This window comes from Pseudophryne corroboree, chromosome 6, assembly GCF_028390025.1.
Source record: "Pseudophryne corroboree isolate aPseCor3 chromosome 6, aPseCor3.hap2, whole genome shotgun sequence".
NCBI lineage: Eukaryota > Metazoa > Chordata > Amphibia > Anura > Myobatrachidae > Pseudophryne > Pseudophryne corroboree.
This window is the reverse complement of record NC_086449.1, coordinates 79,270,953-79,292,279: the sequence shown is the minus strand read 5'-3', so window position 1 is coordinate 79,292,279 and position 21,327 is coordinate 79,270,953. Positions and strand designations below refer to the sequence as shown.

Genomic DNA, 21,327 nt, shown 5'->3' with positions numbered 1-21,327 from the left:
ATAAATTATGGGGGAAGTCCAGAAGCAGAGCATTCTGTCCCTCCTGGAGAGGGTCATGTTGGGAGGTATGCACTTGCCTGCCTGACCCTCTCCATGAGGGAGAAAATGCTCTGTTCTTGGACTTTCCTGGTAATGTATGATAGCCATCACCTGTGGTGAAACACCTTTCTTATCCATTAACTAGCTCATCACAGGTGATGGCAATCATACATTACCAGGAAAGTCCAGGAACAGAGCATTTTCTCCCTCATGGAGAGGGTCAGGTAGGCAAGTATGCGTCTGCATTGTGCCCATGCATACCTCTGAAGGGTTAAACATGCTATATGAATTGTTATGTGTTTGAATAGACAAGTACGCACTCTCTACAAGATGCCCTTGTCTGTTCATATAATATAAGGCTTGTGTGTGTCTTATCTTCAAGGACAATTACATACCAGATCAAAACTGTTACTTCTGTGTGTTACTAATTATCCTGCATGTAATGTCGTATGCTACTTCTATTTATCCAATCATATGCTTGCACATATTGTATACACCCATGTACGTTGTCTTTATAAACCTTTGTTAACCATATAATAAAGCAGAGTGAATCTTAACTACTTGGTGTCGTGTGTTACGTATAGAGTTAAGCTTCGCTCTCACGGGTACCTAAGGGGTTATTAAATCGAGGTGGTTCAGAGATATAATCCCTTCAGCTGGGGGCTCAAAGTCCGGGATCTAGGCGATCGTCCCCTGCCCGGTAAGATAGAGAATTTTATTGTCTGTCTTTTCCGTTCAGGGATTGCGATTACTACTAGATCTGAACTCATTCCGTGTTCCGGGAACACGTGACCAAAAATACAATCCAAGTCCGGGACTTGGCAGAAAAGAAACTTGTTTTCTTAAAGGCGCCGGGCGCCACATAAAGGTATCAGGGATACCAATCTTTAAAGGCAAAGGTATCAGGGATACCAATAAAGAGGACCAGGGGTCCACGAAATCTTTAAAAGGCACAGGTATCCGGGATACCATAGATGGACCAGAAATCCAAATAACAACGCCTCCTCGATTTGATCACCTAAATGTTTGTATGTTTGTCTTATATGTACTCATATTGTAATTTTTTCTATTAAGGACACTCAGTGAACGGGTGGTAAGTGCACGGGCGCTGAGTCTCAGAGGACATTGTTGTTTACAGTGATTTTAAGTACATTTGAAAGTTGATTTGTAACAAATAACATTGTCCACGATTGCAGAGATATTAATTGTACGGGTGGTACGTGTACGTACATTTGGTATCACAAGTTGTGCTGTTATTCCTTATCTTCTCTGTTCTGTCTCTGGTAGTTTGTGTAGGGAATGTGTAATCCCACATGTTACCAATGATTTATGATCAGATCAGCTGAATGCATACATAGACTATTGTTTCCCTTCCCTGTTATTTGTGAATTCTTTTAGAAATATGTTGCGTGAGTGGTAAGTGTACACGCATTATATGACAGTGTGTTCGGAACAGTCTATGTTTTTATGATAGGATTGTTGTTGCTTTACCTTAAAATACGTTAGTTACTTGTTGATAATATGGGATCAGATCAGAGTAAAGAGACTGAATACCCCCCTCCCCTCCCCTCCCGGGGGAGACCTGCAAGGAATGTGCTGCTCGTTTCTCCCAGCAGCAGTAGCTTGCAAACAGAAACTTAGTGAGAATGTGACTGACTTTTGGAAAAGATTTAAAAAGTGTTGGTCTGAAGAAGCAGGGCTCAGCCTAGTGAATTGCCATAATCTTCTTATTTCTACATTTGTTAACAATCTGCTGCCCTCTACTGGTCTCACAGTAAAACAAAGTGTCTCCAGCTGGACTTCTGACGATCTTAAAGATTTTGAAAAACATTTATATGAGAAAGAAGCAGCAGGTTGTTTTGAATTGAGGAAATCTGTCAGTTCTATACCCTCACATAACTACCAGAAACCCCAGAACCCCCCGGGAAAGCCAAATAGGTCTTTCCGCCCACCCCAAGACAATAGGTTCCAGAGGGGCCCTATGGGACCTCCACCTATTTCTAGGAGACAGACCAATACATGTTACAATTGCGGGAAAGATGGCCACTGGGCCAGGGATTGTCCATATCCCCCCAGCAGACCCCGACAGGTCCGGGACCCTATGCACAACGATGCACCACCCCGCAGCCAACCTAGAGACCAGACTAAAGACTTTCCCCGTTTTCGAGTTGACTGGCAGGAACAGACCCATTGACGGGGCCCGGAGGAGGGTATCTCAGCCTTTGCCCAAATCACAAAGCATTGGAAGGACCCACCGCTGCTCACTTTAATTGTGGGAGGAAAAGCCGTCCCCTTTTTAGTGGACAGTGGTGCTACTACCAGTGTTTTGTGTAAGGACCTGTACAATGGTCACCTGGAAAGGACTGCTCCTTCAATGGGAATTAATGGGATACCCACAAAAGCCTATATTACCGACGCCATCAGTATAGAAACTTTGAAGGGCGTTTATATGGGAAGACACAACTTTACTGTAATACCTGAATGCCCAATAAACCTACTGGGAAGGGATCTTCTCAGCCGTCTCGAAATCACAATTAGTCCCTCTGCCTCAAGTAGCGGCATGGATGTTGTATCACCTCATTTACCTGTGTGGGTAAACCTTGACACACCACCTGAGTTAGAGACTGTAAACCCCCAGGTATGGTCAGAGGGGCCCTATGACACTGGCCTAATATCTTGTACCCCCTACAAGGCCACACTGAAACCTGATGTACACCCCTTTACCAGAAACAATATCCATTGTCTAAAAGAAAAAATAGAAGGTCTTAGACCTATGGTACAGCAATTTTTAGAGCAAGGCATTCTTAGACATGTAGTATCCCCATACTGCACACCAGTTAACCCTGTAGCAAAAGTAGAAGGGACTATAAGGTTTGTGCAAGATCTTAGAGCAATTAATCAGCTAATTGTTCCCATTGCACCAATTGTACCTGATGTAAACTCACTCCTCTCAGCCATCCCTGTAGATGCTGCATTTTTTTTCAGTGATTAATTTAAAAAAATACATTTTCTCAGCATACCAGTGGACCCCCAAACACAGTTACTTTTTGCTTTTACTTTTGAGGGCAAGCAGTTAACATGGTGCAGATTACCACAGGTATGTTTATTCACCTGTTGTGTATAGCATTGTACTCCAAGCCACATTGGCTCCCTGGCACCCCCCCTATGGTTCTGTCCTGCTACAGTATGCAGATGATCTGCTTCTCTGTAGAGATGAGCGCCTGAAATTTTTCGGGTTTTGTGTTTTGGTTTTGGGTTCGGTTCCGCGGCCGTGTTTTGGGTTCGAACGCGTTTTGGCAAAACCTCACCGAATTTTTTTTGTCGGATTCGGGTGTGTTTTGGATTCGGGTGTTTTTTTCAAAAAACACTAAAAAACAGCTTAAATCATAGAATTTGGGGGTCATTTTGATCCCAAAGTATTATTAACCTCAAAAACCATAATTTACACTCATTTTCAGTCTATTCTGAATACCTCACACCTCACAATATTATTTTTAGTCCTAAAATTTGCACCGAGGTCGCTGTGTGAGTAAGATAAGCGACCCTAGTGGCCGACACAAACACCGGGCCCATCTAGGAGTGGCACTGCAGTGTCACGCAGGATGTCCCTTCCAAAAAACCCTCCCCAAACAGCACAGGACGCAAAGAAAAAAAGAGGCGCAATGAGGTAGCTGTGTGAGTAAGATTAGCGACCCTAGTGGCCGACACAAACACCGGGCCCATCTAGGAGTGGCACTGCAGTGTCACGCAGGATGGCCCTTCCAAAAAACCCTCCCCAAACAGCACATGACGCAAAGAAAAAAAGAGGCGCAATGAGGTAGCTGTGTGAGTAAGATTAGCGACCCTAGTGGCCGACACAAACACCGGGCCCATCTAGGAGTGGCACTGCAGTGTCACGCAGGATGGCCCTTCCAAAAAACCCTCCCCAAACAGCACATGACGCAAAGAAAAAAAGAGGCGCAATGAGGTAGCTGTGTGAGTAAGATTAGCGACCCTAGTGGCCGACACAAACACCGGGCCCATCTAGGAGTGGCACTGCAGTGTCACGCAGGATGTCCCTTCCAAAAAACCCTCCCCAAACAGCACATGACGCAAAGAAAAAAAGAGGCGCAATGAGGTAGCTGTGTGAGTAAGATTAGCGACCCTAGTGGCCGACACAAACACCGGGCCCATCTAGGAGTGGCACTGCAGTGTCACGCAGGATGTCCCTTCCAAAAAACCCTCCCCAAACAGCACATGACGCAAAGAAAAAAAGAGGCGCAATGAGGTAGCTGTGTGAGTAAGATTAGCGACCCTAGTGGCCGACACAAACACCGGGCCCATCTAGGAGTGGCACTGCAGTGTCACGCAGGATGTCCCTTCCAAAAAACCCTCCCCAAACAGCACATGACGCAAAGAAAAAAAGAGGCGCAATGAGGTAGCTGTGTGAGTAAGATTAGCGACCCTAGTGGCCGACACAAACACCGGGCCCATCTAGGAGTGGCACTGCAGTGTCACGCAGGATGTCCCTTCCAAAAAACCCTCCCCAAACAGCACATGACGCAAAGAAAAAAAGAGGCGCAATGAGGTAGCTGACTGTGTGAGTAAGATTAGCGACCCTAGTGGCCGACACAAACATCGGGCCCATCTAGGAGTGGCACTGCAGTGTCACGCAGGATGTCCCTTCCAAAAAACCCTCCCCAAACAGCACATGACGCAAAGAAAAAAAGAGGCTTTTTACTGATATTTGGTGTTTTGGATTTGACATGCTCTGTACTATGACATTGGGCATCGGCCTTGGCAGACGACGTTGCTGGCATTTCATCGTCTCGGCCATGACTAGTGGCAGCAGCTTCAGCACGAGGTGGAAGTGGATCTTGATCTTTCCCTAATTTTGGAACCTCAACATTTTTGTTCTCCATATTTTAATAGGCACAACTAAAAGGCACCTCAGGTAAACAATGGAGATGGATGGATTGGATACTAGTATACAATTATGGACGGGCTGCCGAGTGCCGACACAGAGGTAGCCACAGCCGTGAACTACCGCACTGTACTGTGTCTGCTGCTAATATATAGACTGGTTGATAAAGAGATAGTATACTCGTAACTAGTATGTATGTATAAAGAAAGAAAAAAAAACCACGGTTAGGTGGTATATACAATTATGGACGGGCTGCCGAGTGCCGACACAGAGGTAGCCACAGCCGTGAACTACCGCACTGTACTGTGTCTGCTGCTAATATATAGACTGGTTGATAAGAGATAGTATACTCGTAACTAGTATGTATGTATAAAGAAAGGAAAAAAAACCACGGTTAGGTGGTATATACAATTATGGACGGGCTGCCGAGTGCCGACACAGAGGTAGCCACAGCCGTGAACTACCGCACTGTACTGTGTCTGCTGCTAATATATAGACTGGTTGATAAAGAGATAGTATACTCGTAACTAGTATGTATGTATAAAGAAAGAAAAAAAAACCACGGTTAGGTGGTATATACAATTATGGACGGGCTGCCGAGTGCCGACACAGAGGTAGCCACAGCCGTGAACTACCGCACTGTACTGTGTCTGCTGCTAATATAGACTGGTTGATAAAGAGATAGTATACTACTAATATTATATACTGGTGGTCAGGTCACTGGTCACTAGTCACACTGGCAGTGGCACTCCTGCAGCAAAAGTGTGCACTGTTTAATTTTAATATAATATTATGTACTCCTGGCTCCTGCTATAACCTATAACTGGCACTGCAGTAGTGCTCCCCAGTCTCCCCCACAATTATAAGCTGTGTGAGCTGAGCAGTCAGACAGATATATAATATATATAGATGATGCAGCACACTGGCCTGAGCCTGAGCAGTGCACACAGATATGGTATGTGACTGACTGAGTCACTGTGTGTATCGCTTTTTTCAGGCAGAGAACGGATATATTAAATAAACTGCACTGTGTGTCTGGTGGTCACTCACTATATAATATATTATGTACTCCTGGCTCCTGCTATAACCTATAACTGGCACTGCAGTAGTGCTCCCCAGTCTCCCCCACAATTATAAGCTGTGTGAGCTGAGCAGTCAGACAGATATATAATATTATATATAGATAATAGATGATGCAGCACACTGGCCTGAGCCTGAGCAGTGCACACAGATATGGTATGTGACTGAGTCACTGTGTGCTGTGTATCGCTTTTTTCAGGCAGAGAACGGATTATAAATAAAAGTGGTGGTCACTGGTCACTATCAGCAAAACTCTGCACTGTACACTACTGAGTACTCCTAATGCTCCCCAAAATTAGTAAATCAAGTGTCTAAACGGAGAGGACGCCAGCCACGTCCTCTCCCTATCAATCTCAATGCACGTGTGAAAATGGCGGCGACGCGCGGCTCCTTATATAGAATCCGAGTCTCGCGATAGAATCCGAGCCTCGCGAGAATCCGACAGCGTCATGATGACGTTCGGGCGCGCTCGGGTTAACCGAGCAAGGCGGGAAGATCCGAGTCGCTCGGACCCGTGAAAAAAAACATGAAGTTCTGGCGGGTTCGGATTCAGAGAAACCGAACCCGCTCATCTCTACTTCTCTGTAGTCAAACTGTTAAACTGGCTCTGTGAATGTGGACACAAGGTGTCTAAAAACAAAAATGCAATGGTGTAAAAAGCATGTTAACTATTTGGGTTTTGTGCTCACACAGGGAGAAAGGAAAATCAGTCCACAACGCATTCAGTCTGTATTGGGCCTGGTCACCCCAACTACTCAGAAGGAAATGCTATCCTTTCTGGGCATGATTAATTATTGCAGACAGTGGATATCTGATTGTTCCTACTATGACAACATTTTGAGACAAGCCACTCTCAATGACAAACCTAAACAGATTCAATGGTCACAAGAAATGTTAACTGCATATGAAAGTCTAAAATGTATGTTGGTAAAAAGTCCGGCACTGGGCCTCCCAAACTATGTACTACCGTTTCATTTATATGCAAGGGACAACTGTAAAACCATGGCGGGGGTACTGACTCAATTTCATGGAAGCAAACTGCGCCCCGTGGCATTTTTTTCCAAAGTAATGCCTGTTCCGGTCCAAGGTATGCCTGCCTGCCTCAGAGCACTGGCAGCTTGTGCAATGGTGGCTGAGATGGCAACTACACTCACCTTAGGTCACACAACAATTCTACACACAACGCATGATGTCGTAGCAATACTTAACGGCTTGCATACACAGCATATGTCGGCCCAACGCCTTAGTGGGTATGAAGTCCTATTGCAAAGCAGCCCATCCCTCATCATCAAATATGCAAACACGTCATCAGGCCCAGCACCCATTCTTAATGCACTCCTAGGACAAAAGGGTCCCCAAGATGACATACCTGACAACCATGACTGCTCAGCATCAATAGAATCAGAGACCTCCCCGAGATTAGACATGTCCCCTGTACCCATACCCGGTTCGGACAATGTCTTTGTTGATGGCTCCTGTAGCAGACCAAATGACTCCACATACCAAGCAGGTTATGCCGTTGTGCGCCTGCCCAATGACATTCTTGAAGCAAAGCCCATACCTTACCAGTCGGCACAGGCTGCAGAGCTCATAGCCCTTACCAGAGCCTGCCAAATGTACCAAAACAAACCCGTTACAATTTACACAGACTCCAAATATGCCCATGACGTTGTCCACGACCATGGAGTTATTTGGGCAAGAAGAGGCTTTGTAGGAGCCGATGGAAAAGGCATTTCCCATGCACAGCTTATCACAAACCTCCTCCATGCCATCACACTGCCCTCTGATATTGCAATTTTGCACTGCAGGGCCCATACTGGTGGCAAGGACGACATATCCAAAGGCAATGCCCTTGCTGACAAAACTGCCAAAGAAGCAGCTCTACAACCCATTGCCCAGTCCCATATGACTGTCATGACCCCCCCTGCCATTAATGATCAATATCTTATCACGGAGCTACAGGCCACAGCCTCCAACAAGGATTTGGATGACTGGATATATCCTGTATTGCAGAAAAATCCCAAATCAGGATTAATCTGCAAAGAGGGGAAACCTTGTATACCCCAAACAAGTGCCCCTTTGTTCATTGCTCATTACCATGGGGTAGGACATCATAGCAAGAACACCACAGCCTTACTTTTAAGCAAAGACTTTTATATCACTGATGTTAAAACACTGGTAGATCATTACGTCAGTAGATGTGTTACCTGTCTACGCAAGGTGATTTAGAACTTATAAAGGAAGAATATGTGAGGTCCCTCATAACAAAACTAGATGAAATTGAACACAAAATTGTTTGTAAAAATCCTTTTAATCCACAGGAACCGACACATCCTTTTCAGGTCGGAGACAAAGTCGTTGTGAAAGTGCTCCCGAGGAATAAAGGTCCAGGAGATTTCACCTATGGTCCAGAGACGGAAGTCGTGGCAGTGACCAGGACGGCTGTCCTCACTGAAGAGGGGCCCACGTGGATACATGCATCCCGAGTAAAGAAGATACCCAGCCCAAACCGCGAAGCAAGTCCAGGAGAGGTACTAACGGGGGCAGACAGCCCTGACCTCCAACGAGGAGAGGTACTAACGGGGGCAGACAGCCCTGACCTCCAACCAAGATGACCTCACACATGGAGAAGATGATTGTGAACCACGGACCCCGCTGGGCATGTGTTATCCTAACCCTCATCACAGTCCTAACATTTCCCTGTAGAACTGAGGTTGATATCTCACAAAAGGAAGGGGTGACCACCTTATGGTATAACTCCTCCAACACACACGTAGCCACCTATGTCTTAGATTACTTTATGTTCTCCAAGCTTGCTGAAGCAAAACACTCTATACACAAAAAAAGAAAATCAGGAATATCTGAGACAGTTTATATTTGTGTTACTGATTCATGGTGGGGATACAACTGTGATTCCTGGGAATCTGTGGGGTGGAACACAGGAATTGACTGGGGGTACAGACCATCAGACGCTTTAAATAGATGGAGCCAACCTGATGGAATACCTCTACTCTCTAGAATGTCTATCTTTAAGATGGACGAGGGCCTAAGTGCATATAGGTTCAGATTAAACATAGAACGCCCCAGCAGAGCAGATAATGGTACCTATGTAGTTGGAATATGGTGGGGAACAGGGTACTATAGCGAAAGGCAAAGCTTTCATTTATGGGACATGTTTAAAAATCCAGCGTATCAGTCTAAGGCTATCCCCCAAGGCAAACCCCTAAGGCCTCATATAGCTACCTTCAAGGATATGATAGCCATTAACAATCCCACCCTTGAAGACACCCTAGCTATTGAAACTGGTTTCTCTGACATCAATTTCTGGTTAGAATGGATGAAATATAGTGCCAATAAACATAATAAAAGTAACTGCTATGTTTGTGGCAGATCTAGGCCTCACCTAGGCACCGTGCCCCTTAATATACCCCTAGAACAAGAAAGTTGTTTTTTCAGCCTTTACAACGGCACCAAAATCAATGACAGCCAATGTGAAATGTGGAAAAAGGAATACCCCATACTCTCAAAAAACCCCAACCTTGGTAACACAATAACCATATACCCAGGTAACTGCACCTGCTACAACTCCACTAGCCACTCTGGCAAGGATTTTAAAAATTTTCCTCCTGGATACTGCTCAGAAACACGTAACACCATCCTAGTTAATCAAACCAAGTCCCTAGGGGACATTTATTATATCTGTGGAGATTTAAAACTCAGAACTAGATTAAATATCCCATGGAAAGGTCAATGTGCCTTAGCCAAAATAATTATGCCATTACACATACTCCCAACTAATGAAGGTTCCCCTACCTCAAACACTGCTCCCACACATAGAAGAAAAAGGGAAACTCCAATAGGTAGCTTCGATCCACATGTTTATATTGACACAATTGGGGTCCCAAGAGGGGTGCCAGACGAATTCAAAGCTAGAGATGAAGAAGCTGCAGGAATTGAATCCTTAATTCCTATAATAACTGCCAATAAAAATGTTGCATGGATCAATTATATCTACTATAACCAACAGAGATTCATTAATGATACCAAAGTTGCACTCAAAGGTATAGCTGAACAATTAGAAGCCACCTCTCAAATGACATTCCAAAACCGTATGGCCTTAGACATGATACTGGCTGAAAAGGGTGGAGTTTGTGTCTACATAAAACAGGTAGAAGGATGTTGTACCTTTATCCCTGACAACACAGGGCCAAATGGTAAAGTTACCCTAGCCATAAAAAAACTAGATGATTTATCCATAGAGCTAAAAAAGAATTCAGGTATTGATAACCCATGGAGCCAATACTTTGGTTGGTTTGAAAATTGGAAACAGGGTCTTGTTCAACTAGGAATCTACATATTGATTGTGATAGTAATTTTTTGTGTTGTTTTCTTTTGCATTATACCCTGCTGCAGAAAACTCGCCACAAAAGGTATTGAAAACTCGCTTATGTATGAAGCCGTCCTTACAATCCCTCCTAACTCCCCTGCAGCCTATAAGCAATACCTAACTGAATATAGAAATAAAAAGCTCCATGTACAGAATCATGTTATTTAAATATATGATTCTAAGAGGGGATTGAAGGGTTAAACATGCTATATGAATTGTTATGTGTTTGAATAGACAAGTACGCACTCTCTACAAGATGCCCTTGTCTGTTCATATAATATAAGGCTTGTGTGTGTCTTATCTTCAAGGACAATTACATACCAGATCAAAACTGTTACTTCTGTGTGTTACTAATTATCCTGCATGTAATGTCGTATGCTACTTCTATTTATCCAATCATATGCTTGCACATATTGTATACACCCATGTACGTTGTCTTTATAAACCTTTGTTAACCATATAATAAAGCAGAGTGAATCTTAACTACTTGGTGTCGTGTGTTACGTATAGAGTTAAGCTTCGCTCTCACGGGTACCTAAGGGGTTATTAAATCGAGGTGGTTCAGAGATATAATCCCTTCAACCTCCCAACATAACCCTCTCCAGGAGCGACAGAATGCTCTGCTTCTGGACTTTTCTCTTAATGTATGATTGCCGGCTCCTGTGTTGAACAGGTTAATTGATAAGAAAGGTGTTTCACCACAGGTGAGGGCAATCATACATTAAGAGGGAAGTCCAGGACAGAGTGTTGGGAGGTATGCCCATGGTGCCTGAAAATTTATTTTAAAATGCTACCAAGTGTGTTTCAGAGACAAATCTGGGGTTATGCTTGAAAATGAAAGAAAGTTGGTCACCAAGGAAACTTTACAACTTTTTTTTTTTTACTATAGAAAGTTATAATACCCAGACATATCTAATCCAATGATCAGACTATTAAATGCATCTCTCTGTTCGATAAATAGTCTGTAATGTTATGTGATCACTGATCCTTTATAGTTCATACAGCATATTCACTGTCCGCCCTTCTCAATATGGCGTCCTCAGTCGGCCAGTGACGTCAGTAAAGAGCGACGCAAGGCTGCTCCACTTGGGGGCGCCAGTGTGCTGCCCGTTTCATAAGCAGCAGGGAAAGAGGAGCCGAGTAAGGTGAGATAAGTTATTCTGCGGGAGGTGATCTGTATGGTGTAGTGCTGTGAGCTGCTTATCGTGGCTTGCTGGCATTGTGTGTGTGTCACTGGGTAAAGGCTGGCATGGCTTGGCATACTTTCCCTCTTGGTTATACTAGTTACAGTGCATGCAAGATGCATGGTACAGTACTCTGTACCCACAGCAGGCACCTTGTATGTTCCATACAGCTGGTATAGGCTGCAGCGTTGGACAAGTACTACGCCTACAGTTGTGGAACTGCAAGTTTCAGCATGCCCTTCCAGGATATGTAATTCAGCAACACCAGTTGGTAGAGGTTGCCTATTTACTAAGTTATGTCTACTATGTATAGGCTTGTTTTGTTACATAGATGCCTGCAGCAAAAATTGCATCTCCCTATACATTTAATAATGATAACAAAAATACTGGACTTGAGTTCCATAATAAACAATGGAAAGTAGTAATACTAATATCTACAGATGGCATCGTGAAGTTTAGAATCCTCCGTTATCACCACACATGGATATGATGCACCTCTGACCATGGTGTCTGAATAATTTAGGACTCTACACATGATTACCTGAGTAGGTCTATTTAGTATTTGGATGATCTGGGGCAGATGTATAAAGTTATGTAGGTCTATTACATGCCTGTGGCACGTCCGCTTCTGCAGAACCACCCATCCCAGCATGCCTTAACAGCAGAAGTATGGCAGGACATGCTGGGATTTGTAGTTCCACAGCCACTGGAGTGCCACAAATTGCCTACCCTTACATAACACCACTGAACAGAGCTTTGCACTGGTGTTGCAGTATTTTATTATGCAAGCGGCGGGTTTTCTGTGCGAGTTTGTGAGATCAAAGGTTGGGCAAAGTGTGTATTTTGGTGGCAGTATACTACAGTAGCGTCAGACTGTCAGTAGCCTCTGTCCCCAGCGTCAGACTTGTCAGTAACCTCTGTCCCCCTGAGATAATGATCTACTCCTGGTTCTCTTTTGTGGCAGATGTTTAATGCAAAAAAAAATAAAAAAATCTAATAAAGTAACAGTAAGTTTTCAGTCATTTACTGTATTAATGATTATTTAAAATCGCTGAACTACAATATGACCAGTATAGCCTGTAGCAGGTGGTCCTTCTTGGACTTGTAGTTCCACCATAGCCGAGAGACACGTTGCTTATCTCTGTTCTATAGTGTAAAATTCAGTGAAGAAGGCTGTAGACTTTGCTATCAGTACCTGTTTGTTATAATATATTGTATAGTGTAATTAGGTGGTAACACCCGTATACAGCCTGTATCTATCCTGATACCAAATCTGAGACGGTCTTATGTTGTTCATGTGACAAGTGTAAGATGATTCTTTACTGGTCCCTGACGCTCCCAGTTCTCCAGCTGTTCCTGGCTGTGTTTATTACTAGTCCAAGCTCATTGGCTGAAGCAGGGGGTGAGGCTCATTATACTTCACCTGATTGGCGGAATTTTCAGTCACTTGTTTTAAAGGGACATTGCTGGTTACTATTTAGAGTCATTGTGACAGCATGACGTTTTTTTTTTCTATAGAAAATGGTAACTTACATTTACATCATCAACTAGTAAATAATCATAGGGAATGCCATCTTGAGAACCTTATACTGTAAGATATGTGTAGGAATGGGATCCGGTCTGAAGATCAACAGTATCTAGATCGACAATGTTTAGGTCGACCACTATAGGTCGACATGGATGGAAGGTCAACAGGGTTTCTAGGTCGACAGGTCTAAAGGTCGACATGAGTTTTTCACATTTTTTTTCTTTTTTTGAATTTTTTCATACTTAACGATCCATGTGGACTACGATTGGAACGGTAAAGTGTGCCGAGCGAAGCGAAGGCACCATGCCCGAAGCATGGCGAGCGAACGTGGTGCACTAATTTGGGATCCCGGTCACTCTACGAAGAAAACGACACACACACAAAAAAAAAATTCCTCATGTCGACCTTTAGACCTGTCGACCTAGCACATGTCGACCTAGAAACCCTGTCGACCTTCCATCCATGTCAACCTAGTGACTGTCGACCTATAGTGGTCGACCTAAACATTGTCGACCTAGATACTGTCGATTTGATGAACCACACCCGTAGGAATACAGGGTCAGCCATGACAACATATACACTCAGTTGGCCACTATATTAGGTACAAATATCTAATCAGACAGTTGTGTGTCAGCAACTCCTTACATATAAGCATGCAGACATGGTCAAGAGGTTTAGTTGTTGTTCAGACAAAACACCCCCCCCTGAAATTGAATTTAAAGTTGGATAGGCTGCAAAATTCACTGGAAAAGTTGCTGAGAGAGATTATAGTGTTGGAAACAATAACTAAAGGCACTGCCGATTGGCGGTCATCGATGAACAGCGATCTGTATGGGAATTGGGGAAATTCTTCATGTTAAAAATTCCAGATTTGCAGATTCTAACCAAAAAGTTTATTTTTAACATGTTTATTATTCCTCATTCCCCTACCCAGCCATCTGGTGTATCGGTGAATTGTGGTAATCTGCTGCTGATATATGGGGGCCTTATGAGGTCATCTGCAAACAAACCCAATTTGTGCTCCAACCCCCTCAATAGAAAAACCTGTAATATCAGGGTTGGCTCTAATTGCCCTAATGAGAAGAGAAGATGAAAATGAGGGGAGAGAGGGAGCATCCCATTCATCCTCACCCGAGCCGGGGCTATCATACAATGTTAAAATCTTGGCCCAAGTGCTCCAGCACCAACCCATGCAGTTAGACGTTGAAGCCAAGAGAGAATGAACTAAATCAACCATTTTAGTGGGGTTGTCCTTAGCCTTGGCCTCCCGACCCAGGACCTATCCAGCCTGATCCGGGTGAATAAGATCAGGGAGCCAGACACTCAGTCGATTCGCTGTTAGCTTCGCAAATAACTTTATATCCATATTATATAGGTACATTGAAGTAGGTTTTGTTTTTTGTTATTTGTAAAGATTTAGCTGGCTGCCTTATTGGAATGTAATGCCTGTTTGTCTTAGCTAATTTATGGCCTTAGCTTTAAAGGGGGATAGTATTGGGTGGAGTTAGCAATCATTGCATTCACATGGCAATTTTTCCTATTTAAAGTCTAGTATACGGCTGGTAGTGCTTCCATAGAAGTGCTGTCATAAAAGTGTTATTATAATATTAGGGTTATACCTGCGTTAAACCGAAGGAAAACAGAGGGGAAACAACAACACACCAAAACTATGACATATGGACTGCCTTAATGCCTCAAAAGTATGTAATTCATCTTATGCATATTATCTGTCTAAAAAACCAAGAAAAGACAGCCCCAATCTGCTCACTACAGTTCTCTCTTATGCAAACTCATGTATGTTTCTCTAACGTCCTAGTGGATGCTGGGGACTCTGAAAGGACCATGGGGAATAGCGGCTCCGCAGGAGACTGGGCACAAAGTAAAAGCTTTAGGACTAGCTGGTGTGCACTGGCTCCTCCCCCTATGACCCTCCTCCAAGCCTCAGTTAGATTTTGTGCCCGAACGAGAAGGGTGCAATCTAGGTGGCTCTCCTGAGCTGCTTAGAGTAAAAGTTTAAATAGGTTTTTTATTTTCAGTGAGACCTGCTGGCAACAGGCTCACTGCATCGAGGGACTTAGGGGAGAGAAACGAACTCACCTGCGTGCATAGTGGATTGGGTTTCTTAGGCTACTGGACATTAGCTCCAGAGGGACGATCACAGGCCCAGCCATGGATGGGTCCCGGAGCCGCGCCGCCGGCCCCCTTACAGATGCTGAAGCAAGAAGAGGTCCATAAATCGGCGGCAGAAGACTTTCCTGTCTTCATAAGGTAGCGCACAGCACTGCAGCTGTGCGCCATTGCTCTCAGCACACTTCACACTCCGGTCACTGAGGGTGCAGGACGCTGGGGGGGGGCGTCCTGGGAAGCAATGAATTTACCTTAGTTGGCGAAAAATACATCACATATAGCTCCTGGGCTATATGGATGTATTTAACCCCTGCCAGTTTTCCAGTAAAAAGCGGGAGAAGAGCCCGCCGTGAAGGGGGCGGGGCCTATCTCCTCAGCACACAGCGCCATTTTTCCCACACAGCTCCGCTGGTAGGAAGGCTCCCAGAATCTCCCCTGCATCCTGCAACTACAGAAACAGGGTAAAAAAGAGAGGGGGGCACTTATTTGGCAAAATAACAGATATAAGCAGCTATAAGGGATAGACACTTATTGTAAGGTTGTCCCTATACATATATAGCGCTCTGGTGTGTGCTGGCAAACTCTCCCTCTGTCTCCCCAAAGGGCTAAGTGGGTCCTGTCCTCTATCAGAGCATTCCCTGTGTGTGTGCTGGGTGTCGGTACGTGTGTGTCGACATGTATGAGGAGGAAAATGATGTGGAGGCGGAGCAATTGCCTATAATGGTGATGTCACCCCCTAGGGAGTCGACACCTGAATGGATGGCCGTAATTAAGGAATTACGTGACAGTGTCGGCACGTTACAGAAAACTGTTGACGACATGAGACAGCCGGCAGCTCAGTTAGTGCCTGTCCAGGCGTCTCAAACACCGTCAGGGGCTATTAAACGCCCGTTACCTCAGTGGGTCGACACGGACCCAGACACAGACACTGACTCCAGTGTCGACGGTGAAGAAACAAACGTATTTTCCAGTAGGGCCACACGTTACATGATCACGGCAATGAAGGAGGTTTTGCACATCTCTGATACTGCAAGTACCACAAAAAGGGGTATTATGTGGGGTGTGAAAAAACTACCCGTAGTTTTTCCTGAATCAGATGAATTGAATGAAGTGTGTGATGAAGCGTGGGTTACCCCCGACAGAAAACTGCTAATTTCTAAAAAATTATTGGCACTATATCCCTTCCCACCAGAGGTTAGGGCTCGTTGGGAAACACCCCCTAGGGTGGATAAGGCGCTCACACGCTTATCAAAGATACCGCCTTTTCAGGCTCAGTCCTTTCGTCCCCATAAGGGCAAGCAGGCAAAAGGCCACTCATATCTGCCCCGGGGCAGAGGAAGGGGAAAAAGACTACAACAGACAGCTTCTTCCCACGACCAGAAGCCCTCCCCCGCTTCTGCCAAGTCCTCAGCATGACGCTGGGGCCTTACAAGCGGACTCAGGCACGGTGGGGGCCCGTCTCAAGAATTTCAGCGCGCAGTGGGCTCACTCGCAAGTGGACCCCTGGATCCTGCAGGTAGTATCTCAGGGGTACAAATTGGAATTCGAGACGTCTCCCCCTCGCCGGTTCTTGAAGTCTGCTTTACCAACGTCTACCCCCGACAGGGAGGCGGTATTGGAAGCCATTCACAAGCTGTATTCCCAGCAAGTGATAATCAAGGTACCCCTCCTACAACAGGGAAAGGGGTATTACTCCACGCTGTTTGTGGTACCGAAGACGGACGGCTCAGTGAGACCCATTTTAAATCTGAAAACCTTGAACACTTACATAAAAAGGTTCAAGTTCAAGATGGAGTCACTCAGAGCAGTGATAGCGAACCTGGAAGAAGGGGACTACATGGTGTCTCTGGACATCAAGGATGCTTACCTCCATGTCCCAATTTGCCCTTCTCACCAAGGGTACCTCAGGTTTGTGGTACAGAACTGTCACTATCAGTTTCAGACGCTGCCGTTTGGATTGTCCACGGCACCCCGGGTCTTTACCAAGGTAATGGCCGAAATGATGATTCTTCTTCGAAGAAAAGGCGTCTTAATTATCCCTTACTTGGACGATCTCCTGATAAGGGCACGGTCCAGAGAACAGTTAGAGGTCGGAGTAGCACTATCGCAAATAGTACTACGACAGCACGGATGGATTCTAAATATTCCAAAATCGCAGCTGATTCCGACGACACGTCTGCTGTTCCTAGGGATGATTCTGGACACAGTACAGAAAAAGGTGTTTCTCCCGGAAGAGAAAGCCAGGGAGTTATCCGACCTAGTCAGGAAACTCCTAAGACCAGGCCAGGTGTCAGTACATCAGTGCACAAGGGTCCTGGGAAAGATGGTGGCTTCTTACGAAGCGATTCCATTCGGCAGATTCCACGCAAGAACTTTTCAGTTGGATCTGCTAGACAAATGGTCCGGATCGCATCTTCAAATGCATCAGCGGATAACCCTGTCTCCAAGGACAAGGGTGTCTCTCCTGTGGTGATTACAGAGTGCTCATCTCCTAGAGGGCCGCAGATTCGGCATTCAGGATTGGGTCCTGGTGACCACGGATGCCAGCCTGAGAGGCTGGGGAGCAGTCACACAGGGAAAAAATTTCCAGGGCTTGTGGTCAAGCATGGAAACGTCACTTCACATAAATATCCTGGAACTAAGGGCCATTTACAATGCCCTAAGTCAGGCAAGGCCTCTGCTTCAGGGTCAGCCAGTATTGATCCAGTCGGACAACATCACGGCAGTCGCCCACGTAAACAGACAGGGCGGCACAAGAAGCAGGAGGGCAATGACGGAAGTGGCAAGGATTCTTCGCTGGGCGGAAAATCATGTGATAGCACTGTCAGCAGTGTTCATTCCGGGAGTGGACAACTGGGAAGCAGACTTCCTCAGCAGACACGATCTTCACCCGGGGGAGTGGGGACTTCACCCGGAAGTCTTCCACATGATTGTAAACCGTTGGGAAAAACCAAAGGTGGACATGATGGCGTCTCGCCTCAACAAAAAACTGGACAGATATTGTTCCAGGTCAAGGGACCCTCAGGCAATAGCTGTGGACGCTCTGGTAACACCGTGGGTATACCAGTCAGTGTATGTGTTCCCTCCTCTTCCTCTCATACCAAAAGTACTGAGAATCATAAGAAGGAGAGGAGTAAAGACTATACTCGTGGCTCCGGATTGGCCAAGAAGGACTTGGTACCCGGAAATTCAAGAGATGCTCACGGAAGACCCGTGGCCTCTACCTCTAAGACAGGACCTGCTCCAGCAGGGACCATGTCTGTTCCAAGACTTACCGCGGCTGCGTTTGACGGCATGGCGGTTGAACGCCGGATCCTGAAGGAAAAAGGCATTCCGGATGAAGTCATCCCTACCCTGATCAAAGCCAGGAAGGATGTAACCGTACAACATTATCACCGTATTTGGCGTAAATATGTTGCGTGGTGCGAGGCCAGGAAGGCCCCTACGGAGGAATTTCAACTGGGTCGATTCCTGCATTTCCTGCAAACAGGACTGTCTATGGGCCTCAAATTAGGGTCCATTAAGGTTCAAATTTCGGCCCTGTCGATATTCTTCCAAAAAGAACTAGCTTCTGTACCTGAAGTTCAGACGTTTGTCAAGGGAGTACTGCATATACAGCCTCCTTTTGTGCCTCCAGTGGCACCTTGGGATCTCAATGTAGTGTTGGGATTCCTAAAATCACATTGGTTTGAACCACTGTGGACTTGAAGTATCTCACTTGGAAAGTGGTAATGCTGTTAGCCCTGGCTTCAGCCAGGCGTGTATCAGAATTGGCGGCTTTATCCTATAAAAGCCCTTACCTAATTTTTCATACGGACAGGGCAGAATTGAGGACTCGTCCTCAATTTCTCCCTAAGGTGGTTTCAGCATTTCACTTAAACCAACCTATCATGGTGCCTGCGGCTACTAGGGACTTGGAGGATTCCAAGTTGCTGGACGTAGTCAGGGCCCTGAAAATATGTTTCCAGGACGGCTGGAGTCAGAAAATCTGACTCGCTGTTTATCCTGTATGCACCCAACAAGCTGGGTGCTCCTGCTTCTAAGCAGACGATTGCTCGTTGGATTTGTAGTACAATTCAGCTTGCACATTCTGTGGCAGGCCTGCCACAGCCAAAATCTATAAAAGCCCATTCCACACGGAAAGTGGGCTCATCTTGGGCGGCTGCCCGAGGGGTCTCGGCTTTACATCTTTGCCGAGCAGCTACTTGGTCAGGGGCAAACACGTTTGCTAAATTCTACAAATTTGATACCCTGGCTGAGGAGGACCTGGAGTTCTCTCATTCGGTGCTGCAGAGTCATCCGCACTCTCCCGCCCGTTTGGGAGCTTTGGTATAATCCCCATGGTCCTTTCGGAGTCCCCAGCATCCACTAGGACGTTAGAGAAAATAAGAATTTACTTACCGATAATTCTATTTCTCATAGTCCGTAGTGGATGCTGGGCGCCCATCCCAAATGCGGATTGTCTGCATTACTTGTACATAGTTATTGTTACAAAAATCGGGTTATTGTTGTTGTGAGCCATCTTTTCAGAGGCTCCTTCTGTTATCATGCTGTTAACTGGGTTCAGATCACAAGTTGTACGGTGTGATTGGTGTGGCTGGTAATGAGTCTTACCCGGGATTCAAAATCCTTCCTTATTGTGTACGCTCGTCCGGGCACAGTATCCTAACTGAGGCTTGGAGGAGGGTCATAGGGGGAGGAGCCAGTGCACACCAGCTAGTCCTAAAGCTTTTACTTTGTGCCCAGTCTCCTGCGGAGCCGCTATTCCCCATGGTCCTTTCGGAGTCCCCAGCATCCACTACGGACTATGAGAAATAGAATTATCGGTAAGTAAATTCTTATTTTTTGATGTAATGAGTTGCTTGTAATTGGCATTGCATGTGTGGGGAAGTTGTTCAGTGAAACAGTTTATTACTGCATGCTGTCTGGTGTTTACCTCCTTTGGCCATTGTGGACAGGTGTACTATATCTTTACATTTAGTGAGGTGTAGTCGTGGTGTAAAGGACAGAGTGTGATTCCTGATTAGTGAAAAAAACAAACAAACACTGAACAACATCACCAAACAGGTAATTTCAACTTTAAACTTGACATTTATTTTGTACTGTCTGGACGTGGCAACTAATAACAGATGCACATACAAAATTCTTAAAGCTATGTGTGCAAATGCTAGGAGCTTAGGAGACAAAATTCCAGAGCTAATTGCGATAATGACAAGGGATAACCTGGATATTGTCGCAATTATGGAGTCATGGTGCAATGAGAATCATGACTGGGACATAGCTATACCAGGATACAATTTATTTAGGAAGGATAGAATGGGAAGAATAGGAGGAGGGGTAGCAATGTATGTGAAAAAAAGCATAAATGCTACTTTAATACAAAATGTTGAGGACAAAACTGAGGCCCTTTGGGTCACCACAGAAACCGTGGAGAAGGACATTATTCGTATTGGGGTGATCTATAGACCACCAGGCCAGGGGCAGGATTTGGACAGGAACCTATTGTTGGACATCTCTAAAATGGCTTTAAAGGGAGAAGTCATAGTCATGGGAGACTTTAATTTACCTGATGTAAATTGGGAGGGGTCCTTTGCAAGTTCAGCTACAAGTGGCAAATTTCTAAATTCCTTACAGGGAGCATCTCTCAAGCAATTGGTGAGGGAGCCCACTCGCAAAGACTCAATATTAGATTTAATTCTTACAAATGGTGACAGGATATCAGACATATATGTGGGTGAGCACCTGGGATCCAGTGATCATCAAGCAGTATGGTTTAGTATAAAGACAGGATCCAACTCCTGTCACACAAAAACAAAGGTGTTGGATTTTAGAAATGCTGACTTTGCAAAAATGGGGAGATGTTTAAGTGATTCATTGGCGGACTGGAGGAACTTGGAAGGGGTGCAGGAGAGGTGGGAAAAACTGAAAAGTGCAATACTAAGGGCAACAGGCCTTTGTATCAAAAGGGTTAGGAAAAGCACCAGGAAAAGGAAGCCAGTGTGGTTCACAAAAGAAGTATCAACTAGTGTGAAAGCAAAAAAGATGGCTTTTAGGAAATACAAACAGACTCAAAATAATA

General features: G+C 45.1%; 1 protein-coding gene and 1 long non-coding RNA gene across 5 annotated transcripts in view; both read left to right on the top strand.

Moving 5' to 3' along the window:
• Window positions 1-309: 309 nt before the first annotated feature.
• On the top strand, window positions 310-10,892 carry LOC134936264 (uncharacterized). Its single transcript, XR_010180484.1, has 2 exons — window positions 310-739; window positions 8,344-10,892. It is a non-coding gene; the product is annotated as an uncharacterized LOC134936264 (long non-coding RNA).
• A 251-nt stretch (window positions 10,893-11,143) lies between these two features.
• Window positions 11,144-21,327, top strand: part of GCDH (glutaryl-CoA dehydrogenase) — a 51,870-nt gene continuing 41,686 nt past the window's right edge. Inside the window, exons 1-2 of one of the 4 annotated variants that reach the window (XM_063931269.1) lie at window positions 11,424-11,554; window positions 20,230-20,315. The gene's annotated coding sequence lies outside the window, so the exon portion shown is untranslated. Of the gene's footprint in view, window positions 11,164-11,396; window positions 11,555-11,625; window positions 11,647-20,229; window positions 20,316-21,327 lie in introns of those variants that run through there. The other 3 variants (XM_063931271.1, XM_063931272.1, XM_063931270.1) reach the window with 3 other exon arrangements.